Source organism: Oncorhynchus masou, chromosome 25, assembly GCF_036934945.1.
Source record: "Oncorhynchus masou masou isolate Uvic2021 chromosome 25, UVic_Omas_1.1, whole genome shotgun sequence".
Classification (NCBI taxonomy): domain Eukaryota; kingdom Metazoa; phylum Chordata; class Actinopteri; order Salmoniformes; family Salmonidae; genus Oncorhynchus; species Oncorhynchus masou.
In genome coordinates, this window is record NC_088236.1 from 19,132,430 (window position 1) to 19,149,349 (window position 16,920).

General features: G+C 41.1%; 1 protein-coding gene across 1 annotated transcript in view; it reads right to left on the bottom strand.

The window, feature by feature from the left end:
* Positions 1-15,073, bottom strand: part of LOC135513599 (tenascin-like) — a 29,754-nt gene extending 14,681 nt beyond the window's left edge. The window contains exon 1 of the mRNA XM_064936482.1: positions 14,820-15,073. The gene's annotated coding sequence lies outside the window, so the exon portion shown is untranslated. The remainder of the gene's footprint in view (positions 1-14,819) is intronic.
* Positions 15,074-16,920: the final 1,847 nt, after the last annotated feature.

The following is a 16,920-nucleotide window of genomic DNA, read 5'->3' on the forward strand; positions in this document are numbered from 1 at the left end:
GTCGTAACAACCTAGACCTCCAGTCATTCATCCCACTTCCTTTCCTTTGGTTGTAACACCACACAGCAATGACAATAACATCTGCACCTGTTTGACTTTATTCTAACTACTTTATTCCAAAGACTTTTCCCACATTTTGTTGTTACAAAGTGGGGTTAAAATAGATTAACATGTTGTATTTTTTTTATTATCTACACAAAGTACTCTGCAATGTCAAAGTAGAAGAAAAATTCAAACTTTTGCTAAAAATGTAAGAAAAATAAACCACTAGGAGTGTATCTTGATAAGTATTTAACCTCCTGAGTCAATACATGTAACAATCACCTTTAGCAGCAATTACAGGGGTGAGTCTTTCTGGGTAAGTCACTAACAGATTTGCACACCTGGATTGTACAATATTTGCACATTATTATTATTTTAACAATTCTTCAAGCACTGTCAAGTTGGTTGTTGATCATCGCTAGATAGTTATTTTCAAGTTTTGCCATAGATTTTCAAGGCGATTTAAGTCCAAACTGTAACTAGGCCACTCAGGAACATTCAATGTTTTCTTGGTAAGCAACTCCATATACAGATGAATTCATAAGTTGACATACACTTAGGTTGGAGTCATTAAAACTTGTTTTTCAACCACTCCAAATTTCTTGTAAACAAACTAGTTTTGGCAAGTCGGTTAGGACATCTACTGTGTGCATGACACAAGTAATTTTTCCAACAATTGTTTACAGACAAATTATTTCACTTATTATTCACTGTATCACAATTCCAGTGAGTCAGAAGTTTACATACACTAAGTTGACTGTGCCTTTAAACAGCTTGGAAAATTCCAGAAAATGATGTCATGTCTTTAGAAGCTTTTGATAGGCTTATTGACATCATTTGAGTCAATTGGAGGTGCACCTATCAGCCAAGACCGCAGAAAACAAATTGTAGACCTTGGGAGCAATTTCCAAACATCACAAGGTACCACGTTATTCTGTACAACAATAATACGCAAGTATAAACACGATGAGACCACGCAGCCACCATACTCTCAGGAAGAAGACGCGTTCTGTCTCCTAGAGATGAATGTACTTTGGTGCGAAAAGTGCAAATCAATCCCAGAACAACAGCAAAGGACCTTGTAAAGATGCTGGAGGAAACAGGTACAAAAGTATCTATATCCACAGTAAAACGAGTTCTATATCAACATAACCTGAAAGTCCGCTCAGCAAGGAAGAAGGCACTGCTCCAATACCGCCATAAAAAAAGCCAGACTACGGTATGCAACTGCACATGGGGACAAAGATCGTACTTTTTGAAGAAATATCCTCTGATCTGATGAAACAAAAATAGGACTAATTGGCTATAATGACCATTGTTATGTTTGGAGGAGAAAGGGGGAGGCTTGCAAGCCAAAGAACACCATCCCAACCGTGAAGCACGGGGAATGCAGCATCATGTTGTGGGTGTGCTTTTCTGCATGAGGAACTGGTGAAAATTCTGAGGATATATTGAAGCATCGTCTCAAGACATCAGTCAGGAAGTTAAAGCTTGGTCGCAAATGGATCTTCCAAATGGACAATGAACCCAAGCATACTTCCAAAGTTGTGGCAAAATGGCTTAACCTCTCTGGGATAGAAGGCAGTATTTTCACGTCCGGATCAAAAAGCATGCTCAAATTAAACAACCTGATACTCAGGCCCAGAAGCTAGGATATGTGTATTATTAGTAGATGTGGATAGAAAAGACTCAGAAGTTTCTAAAACTGTTTGAATAATGTCTGTGAGTATAACATAACTGATTTATCAGGCAAAACCCCGAGCACAATCCATCCAGGGAATTTTTTTTGAGGTCCATCTGTTTCCATTAGATTTCTATGGCAAACCCGTTTTGATATAAACATTCTTGCAGTTCCTATGGCTTCCACTAGATGTCAACAGTCTTTAGAAATTGGTTGATGTTTTTCCTTTGAGTAATGAAGAAGTAGCTCTTTCCTTTCTGGGTGTATAGCCAAGTGGACTGTTTTGTTTGGGGAGCGTGACCTGGAGCTCGCTCCACTTTCATTTTATCCGCTATCCATTTCATTTTATACTAAAAAACTCACTAGACCTTATCGATGACAACCATACCCATAACATGATGCAGCCACCACCATGCTTGAAAATATGAGGAGTGGTACTCAGTTGTGTTGTGTGGTATTTGCCCCAAACATAACACTTTGTATTCAGGACATAAAGTTTATTTCTTTGACACATGTTTTACGTCAGTGCCTTATTAAGAACAGGATGTGTATAATGTAATATCTGTATTCTGTACAGGCTTCCTTTTCACTCTGTCATTTAGGTTAGGAATGTGGAGTAACTACAATGCTGTTGATCCATTCTCATTCTCCTATCACAGCCATTCAACTGTAACTGTTTCAAAGTCACCATTGGCCTTATGGTGAAATCCCTGAGGCCAATGGTGACTTTAAAACAGTTTTCTTCCTCTTTTCTTCTTCCTTACCCATCTACCAATAGGTGCCCTTCTTTGCGAGGCATTTGAAAACCACCCGGGTCTTTGTGGTTGAATCTGTGCTTGAAATTCACTGCTCAACTGAGGGACCTTACAGAGAATAGTATGTGTGGGGTACAGACATGAGGTAATCATTCAAAAATCATGATAAACACGAATATTTCAGACAAAGTGAATCCATGCAACTTATTATCCGACTTAAGCACATTTTTACTCCTGACCTTATATAGGCTTGCCATAACAAAGGGGTTGAAAACGTATTGACTAAAGACATTTCAGCTTTCCGTTTTTTATTATTTTGTAAAAATGTCTCAAATATGATTCTACTTTGACATTATGGGGCAATGTGTGTAGGCCAGTGACACAACATCTTCATTAGGTCTGTAACACAACAAAATGTGGAAAAAGTGAAGGGATGTGAATACTTTTGTAAGGCACTGTATGATGCACTGTTGATAATGTACTGTATCTTATTGATGCTGGCTGACCTTGAAGACAAGGATGAACTTTCAAGCAGCCAACACCTTCTCAGGTCATCAAATCTTGCTGCAAGACGAGCTCGACAGAGATCTGATTGCAGCACCATAACACAAAACAAGAGAGCTGGGAACAACTGTGGTTCATATTGGTGACCTCTAGAGAGCGCTTGTTAACTTAAATGCTTACATATACAAAGTGGCACTATGACCAGACACAACATGAGTGAAGGAAAAAAAGAACAAAAAAAAGAGGAAAATTCTCAGCAGGATCCAATTCCCTCACAGACAAACAGACCTTCAGACAATAATGCAGCATGGCTCTATAGTGGCTCTATAGTGGCTCTATGGATGAATAACTGTCTACTGTCTGTGGTAGGCACAAGGTGGACAGAAACATCCCTTCCTGGAGAGGGAGCACCTTGCAGGCATGTGGTCTCGGGAGCATTTCACCGTGTTGCTCCCCAACTTTGGCTTTGCACTGCAGCAGTGAATTCAGACAGAGGAAAGGACAACTTTCTCTGTCCTTGGTCCTAGTTACTCCCTCGCAAACTGCAGAGGCAGCTGTCCAGTACTTCTGCTAACAACGTACAGTAGTAATAACATTAGGTGAATTGCCATGTTGCCTTCTTCATCTACTTGTAAATGAACTGAGGGGATTTTTAGGTTATTCAAGGACATCCAAAGTACTGAAGGCTATATTGTGAATACTGTGGGGTATTCTTCACATCATTGACAGGCTTTATGACGGGGAGGAGAGGGTTTTCCCACTCGGAAATCGAGGCAGGAATGTTGGCTGTGATATGAGGACATCTGTTTGTCCCTGTCAATGAAAGGCTGACAGTGTGTCGCGTGTCCTCGTGGGGAGCACTACCATCCTTTCACACACTAATACGACCCCAGGTCATACACTTTATGGGTCTCCCATTTACCATATCCCAATTTAAATTGTCTGCCCCCTCAATGAGGCCTGTCTTGTCCAGGGAACGTGATGCTATGGTGTGTGCATTCCAATATGTGGGGTCACTGGCGAGTCACAGTCCCATCATCAGCCAGCTGTGTTCATCTCTTGGATGCCACCAATGGAGTTATAACGTTGGCAACACAAAGGCCCTGGGAACACAGACAGTGTCCCAAATCTCACCCTATCCCCTCTATAGTGCATTACTTTGGACCAGGTCCTTTAGGGCTCTGTTCAACAGTAATGCACAATAAGGTGTAATTTGGGATGCACTCACAGGCTGCAAGCGCTTCCCCTCCACTCAGCTCTCACATTAGCATCAGAGTAACATTAAAAACCGTCTGGGTGTTCAACACTTTAAGACATTGGATTCTTTTTGAGCGAATCTTTGTTCCCGTGGTGATAACTAATCTGTCAGGAGCTTTTTGTCTATTCAGGCGGAGGGGCTGTCAGTCAGAGGCCAATACTGGGAGTGACACAGGAAAGAGGCCTTTAATAAGGCGTAATACATTCATATGTGTCAGTCTCAAATGTGATGTGAACAGCAGACATAACACACAAGCAAAGCACAAAAGCAAAGCACAATACTACAGACGACAATCTACTGGATTGAAGGATTAGTCTATATAAATCAAATAGGTGCTCTCAAAGGGATAGATGGTATTTATTCATTCTCCGTCAATGGTGGTGGCATTTCATGAACTCAAACCACTACAAACACAAACAATTACATTTTCTCACCAGGAATGTTTTGGTCTTGCAGTCAGTCTGCATGATGCGGGTTATGAGTTTCCAGGTACCGGGATCTGATTAAATCTTTATGTTTCAGGTTAACATCTGGCTGTAAGACAGGCCATACTGCCAGCGGCTCGGATATACATGGTGAAAAACACACATTTACCAACCTGGAACAGTCTGAATAAACCACAGCAGGTCATTATCTACACTGAACAAAAAGATCAACTCAACATGTAAAGTGTTGGTCCCATATTTCATGAGCTGAGATAAAAGATCCCATAAAAGTTCCATATGCACAAAAAGCTTATTTCTCTTATTTCTCTTTGTGCACAAATTTGTTTACATTCCTGTTAGTGAGCATTTCTTCTTGCCAAGATAATCCAACCACCTGACAGGTGTGACATATCAAGAAGCTGATTAAACAACATGGTTATTACACAGGTGCACCTTGTGCTGGGGACAATAAATGGCCAATCTAAAATGTGTAGTTTTTTTTACACATCACAATACCACAGATGTCAGCGTTGTGAACAGAGTGCCCCATGGTGGTGGGGTTATGGTATGGGCAGGCATAAACACAATTGCAATTTATTGATGGCAATTTGAATGCACAGAGATACTGTACGTGATGAGATCCTGAAGCCCATTGTCATGCTATTCATCCGCCGTTATCACCTCATGTTTCAGCATGAAAATACACAGTCCTATGTCGCAAGGATCTGTACATAATTCCTGAAAGCTGAAAATGTCCCAGTTCTTCCCTGGCCTGCATACTCATCAGACATGTTACCCATTGAGCATGTTTGAGATGCACTGGATTGACGTCTATGACAGCGTGTTTCAGTTACCGCTGATATCCAGCAACTTCTCACAGACATTGAAGATGAGTGAGACAACGTTCCACATGCCACAATCAACAGCCTGATCAACTCTATATGAAGGAGATGTGTCGTGCTGCATGAGGCAAATCGTGGTCACACCAGATACTGACTGCTTTTTTGATCCACAACCCTACTTTTTTAAAAGGTATTTGTGACCAACAGATGCCTATCTGTATTCCCAGTCATGTGAAATCCATAGATTAGGGCCTAATGAATGTATTTATATTGAATGATTTTCTCAGTAAAATCTTTGAAATTGTTGCAGGTTGCGTCTTTATTTTTTTCAGGGTAGTAATTACTCACCATCATTAAATTCAATCAATGAGACATATGTGGAACTGTCAATTTCTCAAATTGTCAGTGAATTAACCCATTATCAAGATAGCCTTGAATAGACAAACTTCAACAAAATAACAATGACAGTGTAGAGAGACAATAGATATAAATATAAAAGAAAATAGCTCAATCAATTCCCAACTTCTGTGCATTTACTAATGACATAAAGCTTGTTAGTATTTTGGGTGAGGGATCAGCTATTACTGACAGATCTGATTGCCATAGCCTGAGGGACAGTCCATGAACATTAATTCATTGGTGTATTTACATTCTATATACCTTAAAAGCAACATATAGTGTAACCATCTTCTTTTTATAATATGTTTTATTTAATTAAATATATTGATCAAAGTTCACACAATAAAACAGCAGTAGTGTTTTACCTGTCCACATGATATGTTATTATTACTACTGAAATTAAATGGATTTCATTAACCTCATTGCATTGAAGTGTATTTCCTGAAATTCTGTACCACTATACAGCTTTTGCAATATCTACAAATTGTATTTCATGCCAATAAAGCAATCTGAATCTGATAGAAAGAGGAGATACAGGGAGAGAGGGGGAGTCGGAGAAGAAGAGACAGAGAGCAAGAGAGAGACAATACAGCAAATTGAATTGAATTGAATTGAGAGAGAGACAGAGAAAGACAGAGAGAGAGAAAGAGAGAGAGGGAGAGAGAGAGATACAGGGAGAGAGGGGGAGTGGGAGAGAAAGAGAGACAGAGAGCAAGGGGGAGAGGGAAAGAGAGAAAGAGTGAGAGAAAGAGAGAGAAAGTCAGGGAGAGAGACAGAGACAAAGAGAGAGACAGAGTGTGAGAGAGAGACAGAGAGACAAAGAGAGAGACAAAGAGAGAGACAGTGAGAGAGAGAGAGAGAGAGAGAGAGAGAGAGACAGACAGAGACAGAGTGAGAGAGAGAGAGAGAGAGAGAGAGAGAGAGAGAGAGACAGGGTTAGAGAGAGAGAGAGAGAGAGACAGAGAGAGAGACAAAGAGAGAGACACAGAGAGAGAGAGAGAGAGAGAGAGAGAGACAGGGTTAGAGAGAGAGAGCGATAGAGACAGAGAGAGAGAGACAGAGAGAGAGACAGAGAGAGACAGAGAGAGAGACAAAGAGAGAGACACAGAGAGAGAGAGAGAGAGAGAGAGAGAGAGAGAGAGAGAGAGAGAGAGAGGGTTAGAGAGAGAGAGCAGAGACAGAGACAGAGTGAAAGAGAGAGACAAAGGGAGACACAGGCAGAGACAGAGACAGGTGGGGGTGGGCAGTTGGGGGTGGTTTGAAATTGAGATGACTGTTGTTTCATCCAGCAAAAATCACATCTGCTTCTTCACTCAACTAATTTGTTATCCTTTCCTTTCTTTATGAGCATGTAAAATAACCTCTTCAGGTCATTGTAAATGCCCCAATCATTGTTTCTCCTCCATCACCACCAGAGGAGCTAAGTGAGGGTAAATACAGTTCTCTCTCAAAGTGCATTGATTATCAAGCATGGGGTGGTGGAGGATACAGCTGTCCAAACAAAGGACAGTTTTCCACTCATCTCTGGTGCTGTGTCACTATCAACGGCTCTCCTCTCTGCACATAGCATTAGGATCATAAAACATTCACACATCAAGCCTGAGCAACCTCTGCATGGAAAGCAGTTGGTACTGAAACATAACCACTCTGACACTCACTATACACACATCAAGCCTGAGCAACCTCCGCATGGAAAGCAGTTGGTACTGAAACATAACCACTCTGACACTGACTATACACACATCAAGCCTGAGCAACCTCCGCATGGAAAGCAGTTGGTACTGAAGCATAACCACTCTGACACTGACTATACACACATCAAGCCTGAGCAACCTCCGCATGGAAAGCAGTTGGTACTGAAGCATAACCACTCTGACACTGACTATACACACATCAAGCCTGAGCAACCTCCGCATGGAAAGCAGTTGGTACTGAAACATAACCACTCTGACACTGACTATACACACATCAAGCCTGAGCAACCTCCGCATGGAAAGCAGTTGGTACTGAAACATAACCACTCTGACACTGACTATACACACATCAAGCCTGAGCAACCTCCGCATGGAAAGCAGTTGGTACTGAAACATTACCACTCTGACACTCACTATACACACATCAAGCCTGAGCAACCTCCGCATGGAAAGCAGTTGGTACTGAAACATAACCACTCTGACACTCACTATACACACATCAAGAAGGAAAAGGTGCATGAAAGAGAGAACCCAACATCAGATGTCTTTGCTCACAGAGACAAAAAACCTACACAACTGAACAAATGATAGTAAGTAGGTAGCCTTATCCACACAAGCATCAAAGTATTGAGTGGAAAAGGGTCAATATTGTCCAATTAGGCACTGAACATCCTTGTGCTGCAATAGAAGAACCATGAGTTGATCCTGCTTCAACCATTATCTACACAACAATGTTCCAAAGATAAGATGAGGTCGGCATTACATTGTGCCCCCGGGGATGTTGCATTTACCATCCAACAGATGCAGACGTGGTATCCTGGGGGTCTCCTCCTTCACTGCACCCCACATCTCCGTAGTTAACCACACACAGTGCCCCAACACACGCACATCTCCACACACACACGTGCACGGCACCCCCCCACACATCCTCCCCTCTACTCTCATCACAGTCACAGTCATTACAGTCACAGTCATCACAGTCACAGGCATGCAATCTTTTACAGGGTCATAATCACTGTTGACAACCCCCAACAATAAGCGCTGTACATCCCTGATTTCTCTCTCTGAGCCCTCTGATATAGAGGATCTGATATAGGGGATCTGATATAGGAGATCTGATATAGGAGATCCGATATAGGAGATCTGATATAGGAGATCCAATGGAGGAGATCTGATATAGGAGATCCGATGTAGGAGATATGATAAAGGAGATCTGATAAAGGAGAACTGATATAAGAGATCTGATATAGGAGATCTGATATAGGAGATCCAATGGAGGAGATCTGATATAGGAGATCCGATGTAGGAGATATGATAAAGGAGAACTGATATAGGAGATCTGATAAAGGAGATCTGATATAGGAGATCTGATATAGGAGATCCGATATAGGAGAACTGATAAAGGAGATCTGATAAAGGAGAACTGATAAAGGAGAACTGATAAAGGAGATCTGATAAAGGAGATCTGATAAAGGAGAACTGATAAAGGAGATCTGATAAAGGAGAACTGATATAGGAGATCTGATAAAGGAGATCTGATAAAGGAGATCTGATAAAGGAGATCTGATAAAGGAGAACTGATAAAGGAGATCTGATAAAGGAGATCTGATAAAGGAGAACTGATAAAGGAGATCTGATAAAGGAGATCTGATAAAGGAGAACTGATAAAGGAGATCTGATAAAGGAGATCTGATAAAGGAGAACTGATAAAGGAGATCTGATAAAGGAGATCTGATAAAGGAGAACTGATAAAGGAGATCTGATAAAGGAGATCTGATAAAGGAGAACTGATAAAGGAGAACTGATAAAGGAGATCTGATAAAGGAGATCTGATAAAGGAGAACTGATAAAGGAGATCTGATAAAGGAGAACTGATATAGGAGATCTGATAAAGGAGATCTGATAAAGGAGATCTGATAAAGGAGAACTGATAAAGGAGATCTGATAAAGGAGATCTGATAAAGGAGAACTGATAAAGGAGATCTGATAAAGGAGATCTGATAAAGGAGAACTGATAAAGGAGATCTGATAAAGGAGATCTGATAAAGGAGAACTGATAAAGGAGATCTGATAAAGGAGATCTGATAAAGGAGAACTGATAAAGGAGATCTGATAAAGGAGATCTGATAAAGGAGAACTGATAAAGGAGAACTGATAAAGGAGAACTGATAAAGGAGATCTGATAAAGGAGATCTGATAAAGGAGAACTGATAAAGGAGATCTGATAAAGGAGAACTGATATAGGAGATCTGATAAAGGAGATCTGATAAAGGAGATCTGATAAAGGAGATCTGATAAAGGAGAACTGATAAAGGAGATCTGATAAAGGAGATCTGATAAAGGAGAACTGATAAAGGAGATCTGATAAAGGAGATCTGATAAAGGAGAACTGATAAAGGAGATCTGATAAAGGAGAACTGATAAAGGAGATCTGATAAAGGAGATCTGATAAAGGAGAACTGATAAAGGAGATCTGATAAAGGAGATCTGATAAAGGAGAACTGATAAAGGAGAACTGATAAAGGAGAACTGATAAAGGAGAACTGATATAGGAGATCTGATATAGGAGATCCGATATAGGAGATCCGATATAGGAGATCCGATATAGGAGATCGGATATAGGAGATCTGATATAGGAGATCTGATATAGGAGATCTGTGAGTGTTGAGGACCATACATGCACACACAGACATGCTGCCTGTAGCCCAGTGCTGAACAGCACATAGACTAGAGGGAGGAAGGGAGTCTGCAGAGCTGCCAGCTAGTACTGTGTACCGACCGTACAATGAGAGAACCAGGAGAGAGAGTAGAGAATAGAGAGAGTAGAGATAATAGAGAGAATAGAGAGAGCAGAGTGTAGAGAGAGTAGAATGAGTAAAGTAGAGTATAGAATAGAGTAGAGTATATAAAAAAATAAAAGAACAGAGAGAATAGAGAGAGTCAAGAGAACAGAGGGAGTCGAGAGAACAGAGAGGGTAGAGAGAATATAGATAGTAGAGAGAACAGAGAGAGTCAAGAGAACAGAGCAATTAGAGAGATTAGGGTAGAGAGAGTATAGAGAGTAGAGGGTAAAGAAAATAGATAGAACAGAGAGAGTAGAGATAATAGAGAGATAAGACAGAACAGAGAGAAAAGAAAGAGTAGAGAGAATAGGGAAAACAGAGAAAGTCAAGAGAACAGAGGGAGTCAAGAGAACAGAGAGAGTAGAGAGAATATAGACAGTAGAGAGAACAGAGAGAGTTGAGAAAACAGAGCAATTAGAGAGATTAGTGTAGAGAAAGTATAGAGAGTAGAGAGTAAAGAAAATAGATAGTACATAGAGAGTAGAGAGTAGAGAGAGTAGAGATAATAGAGAAAAGACAGAACAAAGAGAAAAGAAAGAATAGAGAGAATAGGGAGAACAGAGAGAGTCAAGAGAACATAGAGAGTAGAGAGAATAAAGAGAGTAGAGAGTAGAGAGAATAGAGAGACTCAAGAGAACAGAGAGAGTAGAGAGAATAAAGAGAGTAGAGAGAATAGAGAGAGTCAAGAGAACAGAGAGAGTAGAGAGAATATAGAGAGTAGAGAGAATGTAGGGAGTAGAGAGGGTAGAGTGAACAGAGATTAGAGAGTAGCGAGAACAAATAGTAGAGAGAGTAGAGAGAATAGAGATACTAGACGTACTAGATATACTAGAGAGTAGAGAATAGAAAGAGAGTAGAGAGAATAGAGAGTAGAGAGAGTAGAGAGAACAGGGAATCGAGAGAACAGAGAGAGTAGAGAGAATATAGAGAGTAGAGAGAATATAGAGAGTAGAGAGAGTAGAGAGAGTAGAGGGAACAAAGAATAGAGAGAGTAGAGAGAGTAGAGAGAACAAAGAATAGAGAGAGGAGAGAGTAGAAAATAGAAAAATTAGAAAGAACAGGAAGAGTGGAGAGAATAGAGAGAGTAGAGAGTCGAGAGAACAGGGGAGTCGAGAGAACAGAGGGAGTAGAGGGAACAGAGAGACTAGAGAACAGAGAGAGAGAGAATAGATAGATAGTAGAGAGATTAAAGAGATTAGAGAGAATGTAGAGAGTAGAGAGAACAAAGAATAGAGAGAATAGAGAGAGTAGAGCGAGTAGAGAGAATAGAGAGAGCAGAGAGAATAGAATGAGTAGAGCATAGAGAATATACAAAATAGAACGAACAGAGAGAGAGTAGTAAGCGCACAGAGAGTAGAGTGAGTACTCTAGCCACTTTAATAATGGAAAAATTGCTGTAAAAATGTATCTCTTTAAACAATGCCACTTAATATAATGTTTGCATACATTACTCATCTCATGTATATACTGTACACTATACCATCTACTGCATCTTGCCATCTTTATGTAATACATGTATCACTAGCCACTTTAAACAATGCCACTTGTATATGTTTACATACCCTACATTACTCAAGTCATATGTATATACTGCACTCTATACCATCTACTGCATCTTGCCTATGCTATTCTGTACCATCACTCATTCATATATTTTTATATACATATTCTTCATCCCTTTACACTTGTGTGTGTGTATAAGGTAGTTGTTGTGAAATTGTTAGGTTAGATCACTCGTTGGTTATTACTGCATTGTCGGAACTAGAAGCACACGCATTTCGCTACACTCGCATTAACATCTGCTATCCATGTGTATGTGACAAATACAATTTGATTTGAATGGAGAGATTAGAGAGAGTAAAGAGAGTAGAGAGTAGAGAATAGAGAGTAGAGAGATTAGAGAGAGTAGAGAGAGTAGAGAGTAGAGAATAGAGTGAGGAGAGAGTAGAGAGAGTAGAGATTAGAGAGTAGAGAGAGTAGAGAGAGTAGAGAATAGAGTGAGGAGAGAGTAGAGAGAGTAGAGAGTAGAGAGTGGAGAGAGTAGAGAGTAGAGAATAGAGTGAGGAGAGAGTAGAGATTAGAGAGAGTAGAGATTAGAGAGAGTAGAGAGAGTAGAGAGTAGAGAATAGAGTGAGGAGAGAGTAGAGAGAGTACAGAGAGTAGAGAGAGTAGAGAGTAGACAATAGAGTGAGGAGAGAGTAGAGATTATAGAGAGTAGAGAGAGTAGAGAGTAGAGAATAGAGTGAGGAGAGAGTAGAGAGAGTAGAGAGTAGAGTGAGGAGAGAGTAGAGAGAGTAGAGAGTAGAGAATAAAGTGAGGAGAGAGTAGAGAGAGTAGAGAGTAGAGTGAGGAGAGAGTAGAGAGAGTAGAGAGTGGAGTGAGGAGAGAGTAGAGAGTGGAGAGTGTAGAGAGTAGAGAGTAGAGTGAGGACAGAGTAGAGTGTAGAGAGTAGAGAGAGGAGAGAGTAGAGAGTAGACACAGTAGAGTGTAGAGAGTAGAGTGAGGAGAGAGTAGAGAGAGTAGAGACAGTAGAGAGTAGAGTGAGGAGAGAGTAGAGAGAATAGAGACAGTAGAGAGTAGAGTGAGGAGAGAGTAGTGAGAATAGAGACAGTAGAGAGTAGAGTGAGGAGAGAGTAGAGAGAATAGAGACAGTAGAGAGTAGAGTGAGGAGAGAGTAGAGAGAGTAGAGTAAAGAGTAGAGAGTAGAGTGAGTAGAGATTATAGAGAATAGAGACAGTAGGGCCAGTAGAGAGTAGAGAGTATAGTGAGGAGAGAGTAGAGAGAGTAGAGTGTAGAGACAGTAGAGACAGTAGAGAGTAGAGAGTGTAGAGTGAGGAGAAAGTAGAGAGAGTAGAGACAGTAGAGAGTCGAGAGTAGAGCAAGGACAGAGTAGAGAGAGTAGAGAGAGTAGAGAGTAGAGACAGTAGAGACAGTAGAGAGTAGAGAGTGTAGAGTGAGGAGAGAGTAGAGAGAGTAGAGAAAGTAGAGAGTCGAGAGTAGAGAGTAGAGTGAGGAGAGTGTAGAGAGAGTAGTGAATAGAGTGAATAGAGACATTAGTGAAAATAGAGAGAGTAGAGAGGGCAGAGATACTAGAGAGTAGAGATAGAAGAGAGAGTAGAGAGTAGAGAGAGTAGAGAGGGTAGAGATAGAGAGAGAAGGGAGAGAGTAGATAGAGTAGAGAGAACAGAGTAGAGAGAAAAGGGAGAGTAGAGAGATTAGAGAGAAAGGAGAGAGTGGAGACAGTAGAGATAATAGAGAGTGTAGAGAGGAAGGGGAGAGTAGATAGAGTGGAGAGAAAGGAGAGAATAGAGAGAACAGAGAAAGTAGAGCGAGTAGCAATGAGAGAATAGAGAGAAAAGACAGAGTAGAGAAAATAGAGAGGGTAGCGAGAACAGAGAGAATCGAGAGAATAGAGAGACTATAGAGTAAAGAGAGTAGAGAGAACAAAGAGTAGAGCGATTTTAGATACTAGAGAATAGAGATGATAGAAAGAGAGCAGAGAAACCAGAGAGAGTAGAGAGAACAAAGAGTAGAGAGAGTGGAGATACTAGAGATCCTAGATAGTAGAGATACTAGAGAGTAGAGATAATCGAAAGAGAGTAGAGAGAATAGAGAGAGTATAGAGAGCAACTGTATTGCACAGCAGTTGTCTGTCTCTCGAGCTACAGAAGCTCAATGTCTGCTGGCACACATACAGTAGATCTACAGACTCATATCTGGCAGGCTGCGGGAGGCAACACACACAGAACAACCCTACTGCTATCCCGAACCCCAGCTGACTGAAACTCAACACCTCCACAGGCAGAATTATTCAGTAGATGATCAACATCTTGGATCACTCAATGTCATTTTCCCCTCTGTTCAGGTAAGACCCAGCTGTCCTCACCCCCTGGCTCCAGCGAGGGAGAGAGCAGGCTGGTGGATCAGGTAAGAGGTAAATAGTAGAAACGTGTGAAACTCGTAAACTGTAAAGGCACCTTTGAGCATGTACAGTAAAGGAGTAATGATGGAACAAACTCAGCCAGCTTCAGAAGTCTTCGCTTGTTGAAAAGTATAAAAGGCAAACAATAAAAGACTCCACTTTGATGAGTGAAATATATCTCATTATAATCCACAGTTTACTGTTCTGAAATGTTTTGCTTTGTATTTATTTGGTTTGCCCATCAAGACATATTTTAAGACAAACCAAAGACATTCAATTGATTGTATTTCCCACTGTGTTATTTCTGTGATATTAATACAAATCCATACTAAATTAAGTCACACTGACAAAAATCTTAAATGATCTGATCACACAAAATCTCGACATCAGCATTAATTCTAATTCAAACAGAACATCATCAAGTACCACACAGCTAGACACAGGAGCAGCTTACCTTGCACTGAATTCACAGAATCTCTCCACCGGAGCTAAATCAACGTAATAGAACAAAAAGGAAGTATGTGAGAACTTGGCTCAAAGAAACCTAAGCCTCAAACAAATGTTCTTGTGTGTCTGTGACTTTGCCTTCTAAAGCAATGACAGATTAGTCATTTTCCTCTCCTTCTCTCAATCAGTCTATTCCATCTACCTATAGACCCAGTCTGCTGCTAGTGTAGTCAGTGAGAGGAGAGAGAGAAGCCAGGAGAGCTGGGGACTGAGTGAAAGAGAGGGAGGGAGAATTCCCTTTCTCTTAAATAGTAGACTATGCGGTCAGACCCCACTCCCACCTAGCGCTCTTGAATAACCCCCTATGAATGGAAGCTGAGGAGTTGAAATGGGATGCCTCAAGGCTGGAGAGAGGGGGGGAGAGATAGAGAGGGGGGGGGGGTTGGGGGGAGGGTGGACCATTAGCCACAAAGTGGAGCAGCCAATGGAAGAGGAATAAATTAGTGGATTCAGGGCTGCATTAACATATCATTTTAGACTAGAATATAAACAGGAAAAGTAGCTCGATTGACTGCCTCTGCTTTTTGATGAGGATAATAATGATGGTGATGATGGTGATAATGCTGGTGGAGATGATGATAATGGTGATGATGGCAATAATGCTGGCGGTGACGATGATACTGGTGCCGATAATGCTGAGTGTGATGATGATAATGTGGGTGACGATGATGGCAAAGTTGGTGACAGCGATGATAATGTCGGCAGCTATGGTGATGATTGTGGTTATGATGGTGATAATGCTGATGGCGATGGTGATAATGCTGATGGTGATGATGATAATGCTAGTGGTGATAATGATTAGGATCAGTTTTCTAAGGTATTTGTTATTAGTCCTCATATCCCTAATTGAATCAATAAGGACGAGGGGTGTGGTATGGACAATATACCAATATACCCTTAGACGTGCATATTGGCTATACTGTATTCCAAACAATCAAGGTGCTTTATTGCTATTATAAACTGGTTACCAACGTAATTAGAACAGTAAAAATGTATTATTTGTCATAACCGTGGTATTAGGTTGGATATACCACGGCTTTCAGCCAATCAGCATTCAGGTCTTGAACAACCCGGTTTATAATATCGGATATACCATCCTCAAATCCACCAGAATACTAAAACCTCTGAAACCTGATGCATAACATTGAACAGAACCAAGCTAGCCTGCTCTCCATACAGCACTCTACCAACCACACAGCACTTGATTAGTGTGTGTTTAAATACAGCTGCATCCCTATTTCCTTTATATTGCACTTATTTTGACCAGGGCACATAGGGCTCCTGTCAAAAGTAGTTGACTTAATAGGAAATAGTGTGCCGTTTGAGACAAAGCCCAGTACCCACCTCTGTCACTCTGCTCTGTGCCCATGTCTGGAGTGAACCAACATGGCATCCTTATTTAGAGACTACGGCTATCAAGACACAAGGCCAGACCCAGCTGCAGACACATGAGGCAGATGGTTGGAGTCTTACAATGTTTATTAATCCAAAGGGGTAAGCAAGAGAAATGTCATGGACAGGCAAAAGGTCAAAATCAGGAGGACTAGAAAAAGGAGAATAGCAAAGGAGGACGGTAAAAAAACACTCTGGTTGACTTGACTGAACATACAAGACGAACTGGAACAGAGTGACAGGAAACACAGGGATAAATACACTGGGGAAAACAAGCGACAACTGGAGGGGGTGGAGACAGGAACAAGTGAAACAGATCAGGGTGTGACAACAGCGGCTAGGACCTTACCTCCTAATTTAGAGACAACAGGGGCTAAAACCTGACCTTCGCATTTAGAGACTACAGTGGCTAGAACCTGACCTCCTCATTTAGAGACTACAGGGGCTAGAACCTGACCTCCTCATTTAGAGACTACAGTGGCTAGAACCTGACCTCCTCATTTAGAGACTACAGGGGCTACAACCTGACCTCCTCATTTAGAGACTACAGGGGCTAGAACCTGACCTCCTCATTTAGAGACTACAGGGGCTAGAACCTGACCTCCTCATTTAGAGACTACAGGGGCTGCAACCTGACCTCCTCATTTAGAGACTAC